This window comes from Elgaria multicarinata, chromosome 5 (genome assembly GCF_023053635.1).
Source record: "Elgaria multicarinata webbii isolate HBS135686 ecotype San Diego chromosome 5, rElgMul1.1.pri, whole genome shotgun sequence".
In the NCBI taxonomy this organism is placed as follows: Eukaryota; Metazoa; Chordata; class Lepidosauria; order Squamata; family Anguidae; genus Elgaria; species Elgaria multicarinata.
The window spans coordinates 111997119-112021899 of record NC_086175.1 but is presented as its reverse complement, the minus strand read 5'-3'; the positions used below and the strand labels follow the sequence as shown (position 1 = coordinate 112021899).

The 24781-nt window shown below is 42.7% G+C and overlaps 1 protein-coding gene across 3 annotated transcripts in view; it reads right to left on the bottom strand.

The window, feature by feature from the left end:
* SPATA13 (spermatogenesis associated 13) overlaps positions 1-24781 on the bottom strand; it is a 161966-nt gene that overhangs the window by 79178 nt on the left and 58007 nt on the right. The window contains exons 1-2 of one of the 3 annotated variants that reach the window (XM_063127025.1): positions 14997-15169; positions 13785-13820 (exon numbers count right to left, since the gene is read on the bottom strand). The exons of 1 other annotated variant lie outside the window; for it this stretch is intronic. The gene's annotated coding sequence lies outside the window, so the exon portion shown is untranslated. Of the gene's footprint in view, positions 1-13784; positions 13821-14996; positions 15170-24781 lie in introns of those variants that run through there. One more of the 3 variants, XM_063127026.1, reaches the window with a different exon arrangement.

Genomic DNA, 24781 nt, shown 5'->3' with positions numbered 1-24781 from the left:
ACAAGCTGGAGCGTGTTCAGAAGAGGGCAACCAGGATGATCAGAGGTCTAGAAACAAAGCCCTATGAAGAGAGACTGAAAGAACTGGGCATGTTTAGCCTGGAGAAGAGAAGATTGAGGGGAGACATGATAGCACTCTTCAAATACTTAAAAGGTTGTCACACAGAGGAGGGCCAGGATCTCTTCTCGATTCTCCCAGAGTGCAGGACACGGAATAACGGGCTCAAGTTAAAGGAAGCCAGATTCCGGCTGGACATCAGGAAAAACTTCCTGACTGTTAGAGCAGTGCGACAGTGGAATCAGCTACCTAGGGAGGTTGTGGGCTCTCCCACACTAGAGGCATTCAAGAGGCAGCTGGACAACCATCTGTCAGGGATGCTTTAGGGTGGATTCCTGCATTGAGCAGGGGGTTGGACTCGATGGCCTTGTAGGCCCCTTCCAACTCTGCTATTCTATGATTCTATGATTCTATGATTTACTCTGCCTAATGTTAGGGCCGGCCCTGTGGGTATGTAGTGCTGTTCTGTCAGCTTTTCATTACACACACACACACAGCTGATTGTTCATTGCCTTGTTCCTTTTAAAAGATGCTGTAGGATCACAACAGCTCATGTAGGAAAACGCCTCCACATATTCTCCATCAAAGAACATCTTTAGAACATCTTTAATTGCAGGGCTCCAATTCAACTATAATTAATTAGGGTTTACAACTGCCCTGTGAGTGCAGCATTGTTAAAAATAGACCCACAAAATTTTTAATGTTTTAGAAACAGAAGCTCTTCACTGTTCCAGATGCACAGTCCATTACCATGGTCTACTCCTGCACTAAAGTTGTTGAAACAAACAGTAATCCCCTCCATGCTGCCACCTATTGGGTTGCTGCAGTCCCCGTTAATTGCAACAGGCAACTAGGACACCATTGCTGGTCAGAAGCAGAACTGCAGGCCCTTTGAACACAAGCAGAAATCTCTGTGCAGAACTACTCCAGCGGTGGGATGGGCCAAATCTACACCTCGCGTCACATCTATATGATCCCATCATGATGACACTATATCGCCTTTGCACATTTCAGCCTTGTAGTGCATACAATGACACCTGTTGCAATCTTTTGGATATTACTGAATAAAAAGCAGGAAACAAAACTAGAAAAGCAGTATACAGAATGAGTCATGTGCCCCAATAGTAATCAGTGCGCTTAAATACTGATAAAAAGAACTAGTGTAGGGCAAACCAACCCAGGGCAAACCAATCACCTCTCCCTTCCTTCTGTAAAGGACCAAGGTATTTTAGTGCCTGCCAAATTCCCCACCTGCTAGCCAGCCAGACTGCTTGCTTCTATTGTATTTATTTATTTAAATATTTTAATTCAAACTCTTTGTCTATAGCTGTCGAGACATTTCACAACCCTTTAAAACAGTAAACATGTTAGAGTCACAATTAAAATAAAACAGAATAACACAATAATATGCTAAAAATATAATCAACATCTGGGAATAAAACAGCACTAAAATTAAATACCATTGAAAAGCTAGAGGCAGCTGGACAGCCATCTGTCACGGATGCTTTAAGGTAGATTCCTGCATTGAGCAGGGTTTTTTGACTCAATGGCCTTATAGGCCCCTTCCAACTCTGTTGTTTATTCGTTCAGTCACTTCCGACTCTTCGTGATTTCATGGACCAGCCCACGCCAGAGCTTTCTGTCGGCTGTCGCTACCCCTAGCTCCCCCAAGATCAAGTCCGTCACCTCCAGAATATCATCCATCCATCCATCCCTACTATTCTATGGTTCTATGAAAGGGAAAACACCAAATGTCAAGTGAGGGTGGCTGCCTGATAAATTGAAGGGGTAGGAAGTTCCCAAGCTGACATGCCACAACTGAGAAGGCCCTGCTTTGTGACTCCACCAGGCCCTGCCTTGCTTAAGAGCCTGACTATCCTTGAACTCATCTACTTTTCCAGCAGTCTAACCTGCATAGTGCTTCTCTTGTAGGACTACCCACTCCAGCTCTGGTTCTGCCGCAATCCAGGCATCCACTCCATACTCTAGCAATGCCAAGCGGCTCACCATATCTCTTGCAGTAGTCTTTGTCACCATAACGGCACACTGCCAACATCTCATTCTGCTTCACCCCCCAAAAGACCAAACTTTTAACTTCAGACACTGTTGGCAAAGTTGCCATCTCCAGTTCAAGAAAATGAATGATGGATCTATTGGTCGAATAGATGCCACTTGGCATGTATGTTCCGCCATTAAGTTGGTTAATTAATATATACCGAGGAGGTGGTGCAGCAAATGTCCTGTTTTCAAGATTCCTATCTCTGCTCTAAAACAGCCATTTGCTTCTCATTCAAAAAAACAAGGGATCACCAGAAAGCCCTCTGTGCCAGGGGTTTGTGCTAATAATTCTCCAATTTAGACGGCTTTAAAAGGGGGTTCGATAAATTGCTGGATGAGAAGGCTATCAGTGGCTACTAGCCCTGATGGTTATGTGCTACCTCCAGTATCCAAGGCAGTAAGCCTGTGTGCACCAGTTCCTGGGGAACATGGGTTGGAGGGTGCTGTTGAATCATGTCCTGCTTTGTTGGTCCCTGGCCGACAGCTGGTTGGCCACTGCGTGAACAGAGTGCTGGACTAGATGGGCTCTTGGTCTAATCCAGTATGGCTCTTCTTATGTTCTTCGTATGCTGCATGGAACCTTCATACTTATTCCTTATCAAACCCATTCAAATGATGATGGCTTGATAATGCACCAGTAAATCTTGTGACTTGATTAGGTTGGGTCAAGAGCGGCTGGCTGACACTATGCTAGAAGGCTAGTGCAAACAGGCAACTACCTTGTTTCAACACAGGGTAAGTCAACAGGAGACACTCCCCATGACCTGTGCAGCCTGTTGTTCACATGAGCTAAAACGACTCAGACAAGACTTGTTAATTTTAGCAGACATTGAGCTGACGTGGAGAAAACCCAAGGATTCCGCACAGCCATTCCCAGCTAAGCCACTGTGGATCGCGTTTCTGAGTGATTCACAGTGTCTTACCGTTATGTCTGAACAGCCCCCTCATGTCCTCCAGATGTGCTAGGACCACAAATCCCATCCTTCTTCAGCCAGGTTGGGTCAACACCTATTTGTTCATTCCTATCTTGTCTGCAACCTGTTACATGTGCTGTTCTCTACACCACCCCCAGATGCTTCTGATAAAGTTCAACTTGCTGCCATCCGATTTTTAATAACATCCTTCATCTTCTCATCTTAGCAGCTATGGGACATAAAAGCTGAGACAGATGAAAGATAAACACTTGGGGGATGCTGTGGAAATATTTAGGCAGTGCAGCAAAGTGCTAACCCAAGGGCTTTAATGTTAAGGTTAACACTCTAATTGAAATAGCTAAACTATTCCTAAAATTTATTGGGATTTTTTAAATTAAAAAATAACAACAACTTATAATAACAAAGAATGTGCTTGTCGCTTATTATGTATAACAAGTGGCTGTTAAGAGCTAAGCCTCCTCTTCCTTTTTTTTTAAAAAAAATAGACCTGCCTAGTGCTATTTGGAAGTGCTACTTGCACGTCCAAATAAGGAAGGCAGGAGTTGGGCCCCATTGCGGAGCCTTGTTTTTAACAAAAGACTGCCTATCTGTTACTTGCCACTGGGAGACCTATTTGTGGGCAAAGTCGTGTCTGATAACAGTGTACAAAAAGAAATCTTTCTTCTTGGAAGTACTTGTAAACATGGTACAGAGAATCCTCTTTGGGAGCTGGCGCAGGTTGGAGTATGTTCAAAAGATTTATCTGGTTTTTATTTTTAACTGCTACTACACGCAATAACAAAGGCGGAAGTCTTTCTTTCCCATACTCATTTATTTCTGTAAAGCCAACTTCCCCAACCCGATTCCCTCCAGATGTGTTGGACTACAACCACAAACAACATGGGAGTTCACACCCCAACAACACACCATAGGTTCTCTTCCTGGGTTGTTCATGGTTAACAACTCATAGTTAAACCATAGTGCAGGATTCGCATGTAATGACCATAGTACAGGATTCACATATAATGAGAACTCATGATTCAACGACAAGCCATACTCAACCCAAACTCTGGGAACTGGTTCACACGTAACAAGCAGCAATTGGTTTAGAAACTGATAGGTTGTTGGGGACAAGTGGGAGAAAGTGTGGCTCTTCTGTTTTTACTCTGTAGCCCATGATTAGCTCAATAACCCATAAATGGCTTCTGCTGAGTTTGATGTCCAAACCCAGACCCTTGGGTTGTTTAGCAGTTAACCCAACAATAGGCAGTACACCCACTCTCTTCCACCCATCCCCAGCAACCCATTGGTGTCATACTATTCAAACAGCACTTGGGTTGTCCTTATGTGCAAACCAGGCTCACAGCAGTCTGGAAGTTGCTTCCTCGTGATGCACTCTCATGCCGTTTTAGAAAGTGTGATATGTACGAACTTAACAACTGGGGACAATGATGCACTCCTTTCCTTTGAGTGGGCACATGACTTTTGGCGGGCACTGATGGGGGGCTTGACAGGTACCCATGGGCACCATGTTTCTGACCCCTGCTGTGGACTGTCTGAGGACTGGTGTGGCATGTGCACAGCTGCCACGAAGTCTGCATGGATCAGCTGCATCTGAGCTATGAGAAGGAAAACACCTTCTAGATATGGACGGAGAGAAGGAATCATTCCTCGGAACAGGGGAGTATGAGCATAGCACCTTTGTCCCCCCCCATATTAGAGCAAGGTGCAACCACATAGATCAGGGATGGCGAAGGTGTGGCCGTTGTCCCTGTCTGTTGGCTAGGGCAGACGGGAGGTCCAGTCCAATAACACCTTCCCCACCACTGATATCAGCTTTTGAGTAAAAGCAAAGCATCTCTGCATGCTTGCTGCCAAGGATTGACATGTCCCCAAGTTAGCTTTCAAGACTGCATAAAGTGGCATCAAGCTGGGTTCGATCCAATACCTGTGTGAGCAAAAGTCCAGTTGCACGATAGGACCTCTTTGTCTCCTCCTCCTCTCTGCAGCCTCCTGTATGCACCCCAAATCTACTCAAGGGTCCCCCAAACTTCCAGAACAGATTTGGGGGACATGCAGGAAGGAAGGGGAAGTCAGTTTCACCAGCGTTTCCCTTCTGTTGGCTGTACGACACCAGCAGATGCCACCCATAGTCCTCCATTCTCAATCCAATGCATGTCTACTCAATAGTAAGCCCCATCCAGTTCAATGAGTCTTATCCCAAGTAAGTGTGCATGGGATTGCTGCCTCAGTGCACCCTACTGAACCTCCGATGACAATTTTCTGACAAATGTGCAGTGAAACATTTCGTGGCCTAAGTTTAACGTCAATCAAAAACTGTTTAGAGTACTTGTCACAACAACTGAGCAACGTTCAGTTTACGTTGCAAAAGCTTGTATGTTTACAAGGGAAGAAGAAGAAGAAGAAAATAAAATCCTTTATTTGCTGCGTGCAAACATTACTAGGGACTTGGACCTAAGGTTTATCCTGGGATCATCCAGGGTTCGCCCCTGAGCACTGGATCCCCTGTGTGTCACCTAGATGAACAGGTTTGACCCCTGAACAATCCAGGGATAAACCTTAGGTCTAGCTATGGCCTTGGAGTCTTGTCACAAAGCCGCAACAGTAGGATCAGGACTAAAAATCTGAAAATGGTTTCTCAGCAGAGAAGTGTATATACAAAAATGTGTTTTTTTCGTCAAACATACAATTTTACTTATGTTGTTGGCACTGCCTTATAACCTTTGTCAACATGCAGCTTTAAATCCAAAGAAAGGTTTCCTCTTTACTCTGAAAGCCAGCATGTGCTTCAATGAGAAGAACGAACGCTCCATATTATTTGGTTTCCCACTGGTAACCCTTGGCCCTCCCGGGGCTAATTTAACTAATGGCCTAATAATTATTTACTTGGTAGGCACAGAACCACCTTATGTTATGGGACTTCTAAACAGAAAGTACTTAGAGATTCTCTCCCTGCACCCTTTCTTCCCTGTCCTGAAAAAGACAACCAGTTGTATTTTCCATCTCAGTGTGGGATCTGCTTGCTGATTCTGCAGAACTCAACTACAATGAGATGGAAGGTGAAAGATAATCATGCTCCTGGCTACCCTTTGATCTCATTCCTCTATCTTTGGGTGGCCATATTGTATCTAGTGGAGCTCCTGCAGCTTTAACTGTTGCGATGAAGAGGGAATTTCACCAGGTGCTGCATGCATACCAATGACACCTGCTGAAATTCCCTTTTCTTTACAACTGTTAAAAATACAGGAGCCCGGTCCTCCTTTCCATAGGGTCACCTCCACCCAAATTCTGCACCAGATCACTTACACAATGTGAAATTCTACTTATTGAAAACTGCAGAAAATCTGTATATAAAAGCCGTCCTAGGAAAGTAAAATTATGCTTTCACTGAGGTAGTCAAACTGGAAGATTTGCAGAAGCTAATTCTCTCTCCCTCCCACTTAAATAGAACCTTTTAGGTGACAATACGCCTTCATTAAGGGAGGCATGCAATTCTTGGTAATGATGCATGTATTTTGCCCCACCCCCACCCCATTGGTGTTGTTTGCCAGCAGGAACAACTTCGTGCAGATAAGGTGGCACTTTTTATATTCCACAGACCATCTGTTCCAATCCGCATTTCATTAGCACTCAAACTAACTTGTAACTGGCATATCATTGAGTGATAGGCAATCTTTTTAGCCACAATGGAGCTCATTAGTGGAGCTCTGGCTAATCCAAACACCTTTCAAAAAGTAGACTGTGGAGTGGAGTAGCCCTGCAATTGTACACTAAACAATGATAAAACTGCATAATCCTAATGAAAACCTACCTCTTCTGAATTTAGTATTCAAAAGTAAAGCTACCAATCAAATAAATTTTCAGTTGATCTATCATTTCTTTAAGGCTACAGCCTCTAGAAGCATGCTCTGTTTGGACAAAGTGGGACTTACTTCTGTTAAAACAAGTATTGTATAAGCTTGTGCTGTCAATTGATTTAACAGTGCAATCCTATGCAGGTCTACTCAGAAGTAAGTCCCATTGAGTTCAGTGGGACTTACTCCCAGGTAAGTATAAAACCCTCCCCCAACATGATGCCCTCTGTACAACTTCCACAAGCCCATCAGCTTGGTCAACTGTCAGGGATGATGGGATTTAGAGTCCAAAACATTTGGAGGGCACCATGTTGGCGAAGGCTGGGGTATACAATTGCAGCCTTAAACTTGTAGCTCTAACTTAAAGACAGTCACACCTAAAGAGCCCTTATTTGGACATATTTCTCAGCAATTAATCCAGGAATAAATCTTATTCAATACAGCGATCCAGCATGGTGTAGTGGTTAGAGGGTTGGACTGGAGAGTTCCAGGTTCTAGTCCCCACACAGCCATGAAGCTCATTGGGTGACTTTGTGCCAGTCACTGATTCTCAGCCTAACCTACCTCATAGGGTTGCTGTTGTGAGGATAAAATGGATGAGGACCACATGAGCCACCTTGGGTTATTTGCAAGAGGAAAAAAGGTGGAATATAAATGTAATAACAAGAAAATAAATTAAAAACTACTCTAACCAGTGCTAAAATGAAACAAATTGAAAATACGTGCTTTTCTAACAAAAGTTTTGTTTATTCTTTTAAATTAACACCTCAAAAAGCAGTTCACAATCAAGAGGTGGAGAGCACATCAAAGGAGACTGTATAGAGACCAGCACTGGGGTATTGAGTTACTGGAACAAAATACAATGCAGGGCACTGGATCAGACACAAGTAGAGAGAAAAAAAGAGAAATTAGGACTGCAATCATGAGCACATGTACTACTGAAGAGTAAGTCCCACTGGACACAGTGAAACTTACTTCTGAGTAAACATGCATCGGATTGAGCTGCACATTCAAGACAATTGTGCAGACGTACCCTTAGATGCTATGGTAGGGTGACAATATGAAAAGCAGAACAGGACTCCTATATCTTTAACAGCTATATAGAAAAGGGAATTTCAGCAGGTGTCATTTGTATGCATGCAGCACCTGGTAATTTCACACTTCATCACAACAGTTAAAGCTGCAGGAATCCTGCCCTCTCTTGTATCTGGTCAAGAGGGCAGGGCTCCTGCAGCTTTAACTGTTGTGATGAAGAGGGAATTTCACCAGGTGTTGCATGCATACAAATGACACCTGCTGAAAATCTGTTTTCTATACAACTGTTAAAGATACAGGAGCCCTGTCCTCCTTTCCATGTGGTCACCCTATGCTATGGTAGGCCTCTTAAAGCAGTTAAGGGTGCAATACCATGCATGTTTAGACAGAAAAAAGCCCTATAACTTCCACAGCTGGCTGGGGAATGCTGGGAGTTGTAGGCCTTTTTTCTGTCTAAACATGCAAAGGATTGTGCCACAATATGTGTCTTTACCTGAGAGTAAATTGCATTGATCTCAATTGACTTACTTCAAAGTAGATATGCTTAGGCGAGAACTCTCACTTGCTCTTAGGAAGAATTTGATTCTTCTGGGCAGAAAAGTTGCTCACTCTTACCTACACACGAAAATATATTATGATCCTTTGAACTGTCAGTAGAAGATGAGTATAAAAAAATCCCTTTTTACAAGAGTAATGAACATGTCACACCTATCTGTAACATCTGAATCAGCAGACTCTGCAATAATATGTGAGAAGTGTTTGTTTTTACCTTTTTGCTTGACTCCACTGAAACACCACTGCCCAGCTGTGTCAGGTGTTTTGTTCAGAACTAAATTGGACCCTGCTGCCTTTTAATAACATTTTAATGGCTCAAGCTGTTTATTTCTGGCTCCTTGTAGTGATTTAAAAAATCTCCGCTTAGCTTTGAATGTTTCATAAAACAAAGGAAGAGCTTATGCTTATGCCGTTATTTCTTCATATTTTAGTTTTAAAAAAGCAAAATACACACTAATTTCATTAAAGTGGGGAAAACCCTCCGACTGCTTTTCTGCATTTCATTCTTACTTATCCTCTGGGACTGGCAATAATTATAGAGAAATGTGATATGTAAAAAACAAGCTGCCTCCACTTTTCCTCATACCCAGAGATACCCATCAGCTCATTTGCTTTTATCCCATAGGAATAAGCAATGGCCTACACCTCTGCTAACTATATTTTTCATTACTCTACCCATTTCTAGTGATTTGAGAAAAAAGAAGAACCCTGATATACACACACACACACACACAACTACCAGTACAGTCTGAGATAATCATGTGTACAAAAGAAGCCCACCTGATAAGTGGGTGTCCTCCTACGTTTGATATTAGATACATGCAGTACTTTCACAAGACTTCCAGTACTTCTGGGCTAATGCTCAATTAATGACTAATTATGAAAGAATTACAAATGACAAATATGTATCTTTCCAGGCTTATAAAACTAATGTCCATATACCATATTTCTTCGATTGTAAGACGCCATCGATTGTAAGACACACACTAATTTCAGTACCACCAACAGGAAAAAAGCTTTGATTCTAAGAATAATAATCGCACCAGCAATTATAAGACGCACCCCGTTTTTAGAGATGTTTATATGGGGGGGGGGGGGAAGTGTGTCTTAGAATCAGAGAAATATGGTCTATAAGTCAAGGTCATCCCTTTTTCACTGCCTTCCCATTAAGAACATAAGAAGAGCCATGCTGGATCAGAACAAGGGTCATTCAGTCCAGCACTCTGTGTGCACAGTGGCCCACCAGCTGTCGACCAGGGACCCACAAGCAGGATGCAGTGCAACAGCAGCCTCCCACCCATGTTCCCCAGCAACTTGTGTATATAGACTCTGATACTGGAGGTACACATAGCCATCAGGACCAGTAGCCATTGATAGCCTTCTCCTCCAGGAATGGATCCAACCCCCTTTTAAAGCCATCCAAATTGACCAATTGGAAAGCCCTTGACACACAGATTCCACAAATAACAACGGTTTCACTATAATTCAGAGTATAGAGTTTATTTATGTCCATAAAATGTTTTTTTTAAAGAATTACACTATTTTCTATAACAATGTACGATAAAGTTTAATATCAAAGGCAAGGATAATCAAACAAAAATAATTAATTGCAAATTAGAGCAAAATGAAGTAGGAACACAAAAAATGGATCTATACTTATTTATAAAGATAGGTGCCGGCCCAAGTACAATGATATGCCAGTAACATATAGCCCGTAAACAAATCATGATGAGATTAAGAGACACCTACAGTTAAAAGTAAACCAGCCAAAGTTTAATTATTGCTCAGAAAGGAAGTCTCTAGCTGTTAAATTTAACAAAATAACATTTAAAATTCTCTGTACACATTTAGTCAAGTTAAACCTTTCATTAGTTTTGATTTTTCTCGGAGAACTGTTTTCGCGGGGAACCAACTCATGTATATAACATATAAAATGAAATATGTCCATCTCTCTGTAAAAGCCAGTTCCAAACATCCTGTCCAACTCTCCAAACCTTCAGAGTGAGTGAGAAGCAGAACCCAGAATGGAACTAAGTAGGAGCAGGCTTGATTCTTAAATGATTATTTTTTAAAAAATGTTGAATATATTTAAATTTATTGTTTTAAAACTTTGTACTGTAAACTGCCTTGCTGTGTGTGTGTGTGGGAGGGATATAAATGTTTTAGTAAACAAATAGCAACAGGTTTAGCCCCCACTCAAAAGGCACCATGAGTCCATCCTTTAATTCAGGGGTACAGGCGTGGCCCTCAGAAGGCCCCGCCCCGCCTCCTTCCCCTGGCCTCTCCCTCCTCCCCAACCACCAGTTGTTCCTCAGCTTTTGTGCAGTTTATCCCCATTCTAAAAGGTTGAAATGTCTCTGCTAAGGCTTCCTTGCTGGTGACAAGAGCTTTTGAAGGGGTTGGCCCCGCCCCCTTTGCCTTTAGCCCCTAAGAGCTTCTCTGAGACTCCTTCTCCCATTCCACATGCCCTCAAACACAGCTCCAGGGGGCTGGGAAATCCTCTGGAACAAATTTTTGGGTGGGCGTGAGGGCTACAGGGAGGTGGAAAGAGAGGGAGAAGGTCCAAGATTTCTTCCCTGCTGCAACCAAAGAGGGCTCTATGATAACACGGAGGGAGGCTTGTAAGCCATCTAGTCCAGGGGTACCCAAATGTTTTGGACCTGTGGGCACATTTGGGAATCTGAGAAACAGCTGTGGGCACCAGTACAAAATGGCTCCCAAGGAGGACGTGGCTAGTCAAGTGGTGGGGAAGAGAAATAGCAAGGCAAGAGACTGGGAGGAAGAAGGAAAGAGCAAGGCAGAGGGGTAGAGGGGAAAGAAATTGTACAATACAAATTTTAAATTGTATTTTATATTATGGTTTTATACTGTTGTTTTATACTTTGAATGTTTTTAATTTTTGTGAACCGTCCAGAGAGCTCTGGCTATTGGGCGGTATAGAAATGTAATTAATAAAATAATAATAAAAATAAAATAAAGAAAGGACAAGGCTAGAAACTAGGAGTCGGGAGAAATAGCAAGGTAAAGAGGATGGGAAGAGAAATAGCTAGGCTACGAGTTGAGAGAAACAGCATTGATAAAGGGGCGAGTGGGAGAGAAAAAGCAAGGGGTTAGAGGCTGGGAAGAGAAAGAAAGGCTAGGAACGGGGAAAGGAGAGAAATAGCAAGGAAAAGGACTGGGTGGAGAGAAACAGCAAGACTACAATTGCTAGAAAGTTGTATTTTCAGATATAGGCATTTCATATCTATTCATCGCTATGGATATACAGAAATCCATGTACGTATATTTTTTTTAAAAGGGAGGATTTTTTTGTGTGCCAAAGTTTCGCAGCTGCCATGTTGGAGACCCTTGATCTAGTCCAACCACTGCTCAATGCGGGGAATTCAGAGCCTGCCTAGCCTCTGCTTGAAGACTGAGGGAGCACCTGCTGACCCCACCCCATCTCACCTCACCCTCAGGTAGTTGGTTCCACTGTTGGGCTGCTGTTACTGTTAAGAATGGCCCTGTTCAGACAACATGATAAACCATGGTTAGGCCGTGAATCCTTTTGCAGCAAATGATTAGTGAGTGTGTTTAAGCTGTGGTTATGTAGCCACCATGGTTAGGAATGGTTCACACAACACAGTAAGTCATGGTTCACATGACATGCTAAGCCATAACGTTTAGTTCAACATGTGTGTTATCTGAACAGGGTCATAGTCTCCTAATGTAGAACCAAAATCTACTTTCTTGTAACTTAAGTCCTGCCATTTGGGGCAGCACAGAAGGGTTGTAGCCCTCCTACCCCTAAGATACCTGATTCTAGACTATCAATATGCCTAACAAGATCTTTTTCTGCACAAAAGGAATATCTGAATGATTTCTGGCAGCAAATGGATCCAAGCCAAATGTAAATCAGTGGAAAAGGTCTTAAATATAAAAATATGTATAAAGAGAGGGAAAGAGAGTTTGACACTTTTCCTCCAGGCTCCGTTAAAGTGAATGAAATTTGCAAAGGTATTGCATTATGGAGCACTGAGTAACATAGGGAATGCATCCAGTCTTCATGCATGATGATAGCAATGGCCCAGGAAAAATAAACTGGGCATAAGTAGAAAGCTGCATTGCTCCCAGGATTTCTGATAACCGGAATAAACTGGATGCATGAATTAAAGCAGACCCAAACAGCCAAACCTTACATAGTAGCCTGCCAACAATTGGACAGGAGATCAGCTAAGGTCTACCTGACCTTGGCAGGTATGTTGGAGTGATACTTTCATGTGGATACACTGTCCCCGAACAATTTCTACCCTATTGAGGATAGCTTGCAGCACTCTGTGTTTCTATCCAACCAACCTGGGACATCAATTTGAGAACTCACAAGAAGCTGCAGCGGGCCAAAAACCCCATAAGACTATCTGCCCCATCATTCAAATGACACCTGACCATGAAGACACCATATTGCTAAATTCTTCCTTAACACCAGTTCTAGAATTAATTGGGCGCATTTGTTGATCTTTTCCTGTTAGCTGTTCTCTTTTGCTGAGAGCAGTACTGATTAAAAGTTTATGAGGATCAGACCACAATCTGGAAACCCCATGCTTCTATGTCCAACTTATCATACACTGTAGGGCAGGGGGTCTTCAACTGGTGGGCTGCAACCCAAAAGTGGATCGTGGCGAAGCTGTTGCCACCATGTTAGGCATGGAAAAAATTGTGAAAGTGGGTCCCATGTTGCAGGTTGGGAGTCCGACGTGGGTCTCAGGTCTGGACCATTTGAAGACCACAGTTCTAGGGGATATATTTCCACACACAGCTTTTCGTACACCTCCTTGGGAGATATATTAATTTATTTATTTCCCAGCTTTCCAGTAAGGTAGGTAAGCCTGTATACACTAGATGCTGGGGAACATGGGTGGTTTTGCACCTGTGTCCTGCTTGTGGGTCCCTGGTTGAGAGCTGGTTGGCTACTGTATGAACAGAGTGCTGGACTAGATGGACTCTTGGTCTGATCCAGCAGGGCTCCTCTTATGTTCTTATGACTTCCCCGGGTTCTCTCCTAGTCACACAGTTCCTCACTTTGGTTTGAAGCAATTCTACTTGGCAATAAGAATTTTTGTTATTTTAAAAAAATGACTAAAATGTACACTCCCACCCAGTATACGTGATCCTGCTCTTGACTACCCTTCCCATATTGAAAGTAACATGCCTTTCTCACACTTTGGGGAAAGATTTGGAGTCATTTTAGGGCCATATCAGTCCCACTAAACAGCAGTAACTGAGCAGAGCTAAGGGTGTAGAGACAACTCACCAGATTCAGAAGGAACAGGCAGGTGGCTGGGAGGAGCTAAAGAAAGAACATTGAATGGATCTGACATTCTAAAGCTGGACAACATTTTACATGATGTTCTTATGTTCTATCAATCAAGCTGTTCTCCCACTTAACTAATTTAATCCCACATGAAATATACACATGAATGTCAAAAGAAGGCAGACAATTTGGGGTGGGTGGGGTATGTTCATTTTCAATGGCTGCCTAACACATTCCTGGTATTCCAATTGCTTGATGTAGATCTGGCCACAGATAATACATTTTAAAAATGTTCACATTAATCCGAGACCAGTGTTCTTCATAATCAATGGATTTGCAAATCCACAAAGCAGTTCTCACCTGCTGCTCCTACAGCAACCCTGAGTAAATAACACTCTTCTTATGTTAACCTTTGATCATGCCATTCACATTAAAAAAATACTGTACAAGTTGCATCCAGGACTGAATGTATTAACTAATAATATTTACTGCCTCAGAGCCATTAAAACTACAGAAAGAACAGATATAAAAGAACAAACAAACTAATAAGTCTCAGCAGTTGACTTACTCTCAAATAAAAGGTTTTAGAGTGTATTCACGCACACGCAAACAAGCATACAAATCCACAAACCCGTATATCCATACATTCCTCATTTTAGGAGCCTTCAAAAATCAAACTGTAACAAGTATCAGTGATCAGAATTAAAGTGCCAGACCTGTACACACCAGAATCGTGGCAATCCGAGTGTGTTTTAGTCTGTTGGGAACTGTTTCCACTTTTAGATTTTTAAAAACTTGTATTAATTTTAAAAGATTTATCTCACACGCGTATATCTCATTCACAGACCAATCCTATGCGGATGTTCTCCTAAGTAAATTCTCCTAGGCACATGGCGATTGACTTTCCAGTGAGTGAGTGTGCGCGCCCAGGACTTTAGCTTTTATCCATCTGTATGGTGTGTAGACTTTACAGCATAAAGTTATATAGTAGAATGCTCAAGACCTGGGTATCTGGAGAGGTTTTTTTTTAAATAAAATAAAAAAGCATCGACGGCTAGAGTTTAATCTCCACGCTCATTTCATCGCCTGTGCCGCAACAAGCCAGATCACTTTTATGGTGCCGCTTCGCGCTGTTATAAACTTCCAGAGAATCAGAGCAAAAGCAAAGGGTAAAAGAAAAAGCAGAGTGGACGAGCGCAACAGCAGCCTTACCTGCCTGTGAAGCAGAAATCCAGAGGCATCTGCAGATCCTTCCCCCAAGTGCGGCAGGGATCCCAAAGGATTCTTTCCTCCCCCAGCAGCATAAAAATAATAATGCCTCCCTCTTGGAGCCCTCTTTCTTCTGCCGCTGCTGCCTCCGCTTTCGGGTCGTGCCGTGACGAATGTTTACCCTTCTTAAGCCTGGGCGAAGTGCAGCGGAGGTACCGCTCAAGGCTTTTAAGTGCGATTCGGAGCTCTCCGGCCGCCCGTGTTTGCAGTAGCCACCTCTCCCACCAATCAGCAGCGCCCGAGCCGTCCTCTCCTTCCTCTTTCGCCTCAAGCCTCCCTCGCCTCCGCCCGAGCGAAGGCACAGCTAGACGCGAGCGGCGGCGCAAAGAACAAGCACGTTTCGTCATTTTTGAAATGGATTTTTTCCTCTCTTTTTTTTGGCGGGGCTGGAGACATGACCTGGCCTTGTCTTCCTTCTCAAGAACATAGACTTAGACCCTGTAACTAGTTTGTTGACACAGGGCCAAAGCAGACTTTACTTTAAATGTGTCTAAACCAGCCTTCCCCCAAACCGATGGGAGCTGTGAACTGGCGGGTCATGGGATCTGTAGTCCAACACATCTGGACGGCGCCAGGTTGGAGAAGGCTGATTTAGCAGCTTGTATCTCGTTTTAGTTTTTTACTCAAGAGTAGGTGCAGGGGAGAGGACGGGCTTTTAAAAGCTTCCTTTTCACTCCCCATGCGGGAGTACCGATCTGGATTTGGGATGGGGGGCTGCGTTTACTCCAGAGTAAGAAATGAGAGAAAAAAACAAGACACAGCTGCTAGGCATTCGGAGGACATGCTAAGTCCTGGTGGTTAAGCATCTTAAGCTAAACATGATGGCTTAGCCTGTCGTGTGAACCATTCTGAAAAAGGGTTAGTGGCCTAACCATGGCTTAGCGTGCTGTCTGAAAAGGCCCTTTAAGCTGTTAGCTCTCTCACTTTTTCCTTTGTCAGGAGTTTCTGCATAAAAGAACCGACTATGCAAAAAATGGACTCAGCCTAGAAAAACGTAACTAGGCCCTTTTAAATTGAGAGAGAGGAATATAAGAAATAGTTTTAGGGTGACGGGCAATGCAGGGTTCCCCGATATTTGTCTCTGCCAGACTTCCTTTCCTCCACTTAGGCTCCAGGGGTGTGTGCACGTGGGCTCCCTACTTTAGAAATAACCCATCCTACAAAAGCTACCACAGTCCAAAAAGAAAAGCAACAGAACATTAAATGCAAACCGAAATAGAGAGGTGTATTTATAATTTAGAATAGTTTCAATGCCTCCCTACATATTAAAATAACATAAAATAAATTATCTTCGGCCTTTACAAGAGTTATATAACAGAATATTTAGAACTAAAAAACATTCAGTATCAACTTGAGAAAAAGATATTAGAGGGTGGGGTAGGGTGGGTGAGAATAAACACCAACAAAGAAAAAGCAATTTCACCAGCCAATCTGATTTTGGGGAAATACATTTCCCACTCAGATCTAATGCTAAGATGGGTATTGATCAAAGTCAAATTTGTTACTTGTATTCTTCCAAAATCTCAAGATCAGTTGTTCCTTAACACTCTTTGATCACCCTTGTACTTACAGTCAGGATGAAGGGTAGGTTTCCCTCCCTTTTCCATGCATTCTTCTGGGAGAGGCTGGGTTTATTCCCCATGCTGCGATGATTCTTCTAATTCACGGTGATTGTAGGTATGAAAATAGATGTTTACATCTATGTATTCTTCTTCTTGACTAGTTAATGTGAAGATCAGAGTGTGATCTTATACAGAAAATAAAATGGTAGCTACTTTGGAAAAGAAGCTACACAACCTGCTTTCCTCTCCAACCTTTGAATATCTATGGCCCAAGTACAATGTAATTTGCAAATCTGAAGAGGATAATGTCATGGACATATTTCTAACTCAGTCTGGGGAGGTGCCCATAGAAACTTGTGATGACGCTGGGTGCTAAAAACAGTTGATCCAGTTTGGGATGAGTGCTACATGAACTCAGTCACTCAGGGTAATTTTTTTTCTTATTTTCAGAGATTTATGTGGTGCCCTTCTCCACAAAGGACCTAAGGCAGATAACAACCATTGAATTCTCAGGGTTTATTTATTTATTGCATTTTTATACCGCCCAATAGCCAAAGCTCCCTGGGTGGTTTACAAAAATTAAAAATGTTGGAAAGAGGGTGCTTTCCCAAGAGAAAGAACACTAACAGGCGTGCCATGTTTTGCTTATGTACAGTGGCCATTTTTTGCCCAATCACATCCACATGCAGGAAAACACACACACACACACACACACACACACACACGGCAACACAGCAATGGTAGGCTGTTGTGAGTAGACAACATTTTCCTAAATTAAAATAGGCAGCAAATTCTACTCTTATGTACACTATAACTCTATTTTCACCTTCCTTCTGTGTGTTGAATGACTGGTGCTTGCTAGCCTTGTCCTTCTACTCAGCAGAAAGCGGGACGGGAATCAAGGTTTGTGATCATGCCTACAGAGCCTATGTGGGAAAAATCTTATTCACATTCTCCACAGAGGTCAGGGATGGTGCTATCAAATGCACTGTAATCTGCCCAGAGAGCTTCGGTTGTGGGGCGGAATATAAATGTAATAAATAAATAAATAAATTCCCACTCCCCATGTATGTGTCCAGTCAATACATCAAGCAGGTCCCACACACCTCCTTCCTCTGGTCCTACCGCCTTTCCCTCAATCAATTAACGTTTCGTGGTTTTTCTGGCTTTTGTGCAGTTCCCCCAGGCCCATTCTAAAAGGTTGAAATGTTATTGATTTTACTTTTTATTATTTATGATTCAAATGTATATACCACTTTCCAAAGAGGAATCAAAGCAGTGAACATAAAAATACAATGGCATCAAAACAATAATAAATATAACAATAAAACCACACAATATGAAATTAATCAGCAATAAAAATGCACACTCAACTGTATGCTACAAATCATAGCTGGCTGGGTCACACTTCAGGGAAAGCCTGTGTGAAGAGATGAGTTTTAAGAATATGTTTTAAACATCAGAACTTTGGGGCCTGTCTAATATCAATTCGTTCCAGAGGGTGGGTGCAGCTACACTAAATGCATCCCCTAAGGCTTAGTTACTGGCACGAAGAGATTTAGGGCACAATCCTATGCATGTTTAGACAGAAAATAGTTCCAGAAATCCCAGCATTCACCAGACAGCATAGAAAAAAGTCCTACAAATCCCAGCATCCCTGTCTAAACATGCATAGGATTGCACCCTTAAGCTAAAATAAGGTAGTATTTTTGGTTCTTTGGCACCACCATTTTTGCCTTCAGTTCCACCATCACCATAATGAGGTCCCCAAGACCTTCTCCGAAATAGAATTCAGCCCTTGGCCTGAAAGTGTTTCAACCTCCGCTGATATAAGAGGAACAGTGAGAACAGTTCTAGTGACCCTACTTTCGTTAGTTACCACATTCTACAAGCAGCAACAATATTTCTGGGATTCTCCTGTTATGTGTACTGAGCACATGGGGAAAATCTTGGCATATTCACATGAGATGATATGCCCATTTATGGACAGACTGTGGACTCAACCATGCACCGGATCTTAGTGACATGCTTTGTGGCTCCTCATGGCACAGAGTCCGATTGCATTTAAACGTACATGCATAAAGCTGATTCAGATGCAAAAAGGATCATTTTTGTGTGACATACATCCGGCGCTCATGTGGCACACCCTCGGGGAAACACTGGGTTAGAGCTATGGAGCCATCAGTCAGAGACATAAACCAGCCCAAGTCATGCTAACCTTTACCATTTATTTTAGATACTCTTGTTCGTGCTTCTTCTAAACATCCCCGCAATTTAGAACATTCTGTCCACTTTCAATAGCACAGCAGTAACCATTTCCTTTTCTCTCTTACACATAATTAAGTTTTTTCTCTCTCCCAAATATAATTACTTGAAGACAGGTGGCCAACCCTTGCTGGATGTATCCATCTGTCATAAAGATATGTGAGTAGCTGCAATGAATGAAGTGCTGAGATTATACATCAGCATCCAGATCAGTTTCAGGGTTGGATTTTTATTGTTTATTTATTATTACATTTATATAACACCTTTTTTCTCTTCCAAGGAATCCAAGATGGTTTACACGGTACTCCTCCTCTCCATTTTATCTTCACAACAACCCTATAAAGCAGTAGTCTTCTTGGAACCCACTTTTGGGGTTGCAACCCACCTGTTCCGAGACCACTGCTGTAGAGGTAGGCTGGGCTAAGAGTCAGCATCTGTCCCAAAGTCACCCAGTGAGCTTCATGGCAAGTAGGGATTAGAACCCAGATCTTCCGAGTCCCATCCAACACTCTAACTACGACACCACACTGACTCTCACACAGAATTAAAGCCATTATCCTTTAAAAAATGTGTTACGTGGGTTGGGTGACAATTGTTGCAGCCAATGTATTTGGGTGGGTGATGATGCAGAATGCAGGTGTAGTGCAATGGTAGAAGCATGAGCTGTGAGCCAGAAAGTCCCTCTTTGCCTATGACCTGCATAGATAGTGTTAGGCAGTCTGATATTTCTTAGCGTGGCCTTTGTCCACTCAATCTATAACATGGGATAATAATACAGGCCTACCTTACAGGGCTTTTGTAAAGATTACTGAGATAATCCACATGAAGCTCTTTATATACCCATGGCTGGCTGGGGCATGCTGGGAGTTGTAGGCCTTTTTTCTGTCTAATCATGCACAGGATTGTGCCCTAGGAGTGCAATCCTATGAGTGTTTAGACAAATAAAGCGTAACCAGACGGGGAATGCTGTCAGTTGTATGATTTTTTCCCCTCTCTAAATATGCATAGGAATGTGCCCTAAAGTGCTATGCAAAGAGCTTTAAGTATAATGACTACAAATTCATAATCTTCCTTATGTGCAGCTTACAACAAATAGACATGATCTAGCCAAAGTTAAACACACTGATGTCAAGGAAGAAGACTGAGAAGTGGTGTAGCACAGTGGCTAAAAGACTGAGCTATAAATCAGGCAGTCCTGGTTTAAATCTCACTTTTTTACTTGAGCTTGAACTAAGGTGGCCTTAGGCAAGTGCTTCTCAGCCTCAAGTCTCCCATCTACAATATGGGCATACCAGCCTTGCAAGGTTATTATAAGAGTTTCAAGGCAATGTCTGTGAAGCACTTCAAAATTTCTAAAAGTGCTACATAAATCTATGAGCTCCATCACAGCAGCGATTTATCGCACACTCACCATGGCTGGTATGCGGTTTTCCAACCCGGTACTCACATGACGTCGACCCTGTCCTGCACTCATTTCGCCCCTTCCCCTCCCTTTATTATTATTATTATTATTATTATTATTATTATTTATTTATATAGCACCATCAATGTACATGGTGCTGTACAGAGTAAAACAGTAAATAGCAAGACCCTGCCGCATAGGCTTACAATCTAATAAAATCATAGTAAAACAATAAGGAGGGGAAGAGAATGCAAACAGGTACAGGGAAGGGTAAGCAGGCACAGGGTAGGGAAAAACTAACAGTAGAAAGTAACAGTAGAAGTCTGCACAACATCAAGTTTTAAAAGCTTTAGGAAAAAGAAAAGTTTTTAGCTGAGCTTTAAAAGCTGCGGTTGAACTTGTAGTTCTCAAATGTTCTGGAAGAGCGTTCCAGGCGTAAGGGGCAGCAGACGAAAATGGACGAAGCCGAGCAAGGGAAGTAGAGGCCCTTGGGCAGGCGAGAAACATGGCATCAGAGGAGCGAAGAGCACGAGCCTTTTTCATTTCATTTTGGAGCGGGGAAAGTCTGTTTTCCCCCCTCCATGTGAAATAAATGTGTTCCTCCCTCCTGTGTATTGCTGTCTATCCAATCATCTCATTCTTTGTTGGGGGCATCTGTGTCTAAGGGCAGTCTCGCTGACAAAAGAGGGCGGGGCGGGGCGGTTCTCTGCTCAACCGTGAAGGGGAGGGAGAGAGGTCCCATTTAACTCTATGTTCTTACTCCTGAGTAGTCATGACCAGGGGTACATTTTCACCTTAAAAGAAATGCACTGGGACATGGGTGGTGGTGGTTCACTCCCGTGCCTCCCTAGAACTGCGAAGCTTCGCAGTTAAAAACTTGCTTTTTTTTAGAAATGGAGTTAGGCACCGGCGTGCCGAGCTGCAGTGCATATTTGCTCTTCCTCCCCTGTAAACCTTTCCCAAGCCAAGCAGCAGCAACAGTCTCGGCCCATGCGCTTCCTCCTGCTTCCTACAGATGGCCTCCCTTCCTTCCTAGGAGAAAGTATAGTGTGTTGTTTTATCGTAATTGTGCAGTTTCAGGTTGACGTACCATTGTATTTGCGCAGAAATAATTTAAAATAAATAAATAAACAACTGCAGGGGAAAGGAGAATGTAAGGAGCGGGGCCGGAGATTTTGCCGGCATAGTAGCGATCCAGGTGAAAAGATACATGAGCTGAAAGAACGCAACAACGCACAGATGTGAAAGTGCCCAGCGCTTGACTTGCTAAGGAAACGGAGGGAGAAACCGTGGATGAAAACCGGATAAAAAAAGGTGTGATGGAGCCCTATGTGAAGTTCAGCTCTCTGCTTTAAACTACTGTGAAATTCCATTCATTTTAATTGGGAGAATTAAGCACATGTTTAAATCTCTCCCATTAAAGCCAATGGGATTTTAAAGCACTTACTGTAGCTCTGGTTGGATCATGTGATTTAAATGTGCTTAACTCTGGTTAGGGTTGACGTTTGTTTGGGATTGTGTTAATTTATTTTATGATTTTAACAAAATCAACGCTTATCTTCCCCACAAAGTGACTATAGTTTCGGTGAGCCAACCACTGCCTTAGAAGTATTTTATAAGATACGATTAAGTCTGCTTAGCATACCATTCCTAGTGAAAAATACATACTGGAGTTGTGCTCAATGTTAGCTTTGCTTATCTAGAACAGGTTTCAACCAAAATATTATACTTACAATGTGTTTGCCTTCCTCTTATGAGCATCATAGAATGTGTTCCTTGGAGATGACATGATGAAGTAATTTCATTCCCAGTGTTTTGCTGAATACCAAAACACTGGTAAGAATCTACTGATCAAGTCATAGAAAACTTCCATGTAATTTTAGAAACAAAAGGGATGTATGTGTGTGTGCATGTGTGTGTGAGTGAGAGAGAGAGAGAGAGAGAACATCATCAGTCAAGCATTTTATAGCACATTTGTTACTGGCCACTCGTATTTTTTTGCGGGTCCTTTTGATGACGCCATCCGCCTCCTCCACATCTACTGCTCCTTCTGGTCTTTTTTTCCATCATAAAAGAAAGCAGAGAAAATCCGGGGTTTTTTTTTTTTTGGCTATAGTGAATCTTGCTGCCATTTCCTGCTATGTGCAGGAGAAGCTGTGTGATAAAAACGCCCACTGAATGGGTAATGTGGTCGTTGCTTGCTTCCTCTCCCCACCCACCCCTGTGAAGAAAGAGGAAGCTGTTTGTCCCTATTGTGGGACAGAAGCAGGGGGCAAAGCAACAGTAGGGAAATGTGATCTCCCCCCGCCCCTGCCCCCGGGTCAGATGATGCTCAGAAAGAGAGAGAACAAACACTAACATTTGTAGCAGGCAAGATTGAAAATTCTTATAAAATCACGAGGCCAAAAAATGTTGAAAGTGACATATTTCCATAGGGCATTCATAGCCCTTACAATTCCAATCACATGATTTCTACAAGGGTGGTGCAAGATGCACCGAAGAGCAATACCTGAATTTCTCTTAGTTGTTTCTTACCTGTCTTCAGCCATTCTGCTCATATGTCTTCTGCTATATGTGCTATAGCTGTTTTATTGCCTGAAGCACCCTGGAAAACTCTACGACTGGGTCGAAGACACCTGAATGCAATTGTATCAATTGCCCCAGTCATCTTCCTAACCTAGGCAGAAACAATGGCTTTGGCAGGATTGCCAGTTAAATCTCAAGGAAACCCCCCAGAGACTTCAGGAGATCCTCCATATTTATTTATTTATTTATTTATTTATTTATTTATTTATTTATTACAGTTCTAGACCGGCCAATAGCCGGAGCTCTCTGGGCGGTTCACAAATATATATCGATCAGCTTCCAAGGGTGGACCATTACAATAGTTCCTCCACCTCTGTACAGACTACAAGTTTTGCCAAGGTCAATCTGAATCAGGTAATAATCTCCCCACAGCAATGGTGCCATTACAGGCTCCCCTACCCACATTTCATTATCCAATAAGCCAGTACCAAAGACAAGATCTAATGCATTACCTGCTACATGTATTGGGCCAGATATTTCATGGTTTTCATGCTGGTCATGGAAGTCATGAAATCCCAAGCCACTCTTGATTAGGTAGTCTATTGAAGTCCTCCATAACGAAGCCCCCATAGCCTGGAGAAGAGAAGACTGAGGGGAGACATGATACCCTATTTCTTCGATTCTAAGACATACTTTTCCCCCCATGTAAACGTCTCTAAAAATGGGGTGTGTCTTAGAATCGCTGGTGTGTCTTAGGTTTTTTTTTTCTGTTGGTGGTACTGAAATTAGTGTGCATCTTACAATCGATGGCGTCTTACAATCGAAGAAATACGGTAGCATTCTTCAATTACTTAAAAAGTTGTCACACAGAGGAGGGCCTGGACCTCTTCTTGATCATCCCAGAGTGTAGGACACGGAATAACAGGCTCAAGTTACAAGACGCCAGATTCCGGCTGGACATCAGGAAAAACTTACTGACTGTTAGAGCAGTACGACAATGGAACCAGTTACCTAGGGAGGTTGTGAGCTCTCCCACACTAGAGGCATTCAAGAGGCAGCTGGACAGCCATCTGTCAGGGATGCTTTAGGGTGGATTCCTGCATTGAGCAGGGGGTTGGACTCGATGGCCTTGTAGGCCCCTTCCAACTCTACTATTCTATGATTCTATGAAAAGCCTGGGATACATGCATCAGAATGATAATAATCAACATTTTACTTGCACAAATAAAATACAAATCCCATGTAGATAATTTTAAAAACTCTTTGGAGAAACGAATGATTTATGGCCAGCTAGATCGAGACAATGTTGGCACTGAGTATGGAGGAGAAAATGTGTGTGTGTGTGTGTGTGTGTGTGTGTGTGTGTGTACGGATGCACTTTAGAGGGTAATGGCTGCAATCCAGACTCCCATATCATACTCCCATTGCTAGCAAACTGTGTTTTGGGAGCCCTCGGGGCTCTTTCCTGTTCCATGTCTAACCAAGAGGAGGAAGTTCTGCCAGCATGTATGGGGTTGTTTTGCTGGAATATGGCCAATGCCTTTAGTATCTGAACAATCCTTTCATCAGTGCAAACTGTGCACTTAGAACTTCAATAGTCAAAAATGTTTAAATGTGTACCTTGAATAGGATTTAGAGATAAGTGCTTTGGTGAATCAATGATATAGAAAGTTATGTGTGTGTATATATATAAGGTGGTAGAATGCAGACAAACCTGAAGCCCTATGAAATTATGATGCTGCCTTATAAATTTTACAAACATTCAGGCAGCATGGCCCCAAATCACCCTGCAACGGAGACTTTCCACCACCACATGGTGCAGCTGGCCCACCAGGTCCAGGTCTACATTCAGAGCCAGCTCCAGGTTTCTTTAGGCCCTCAATGTGAACCCCTTGAGAAGCACATGGCCATTCCCATTGCAATGAGTGACAGCCAGGTGAGCCCCAGGTCCTTTCTCATTCTCCTGTCTCTCC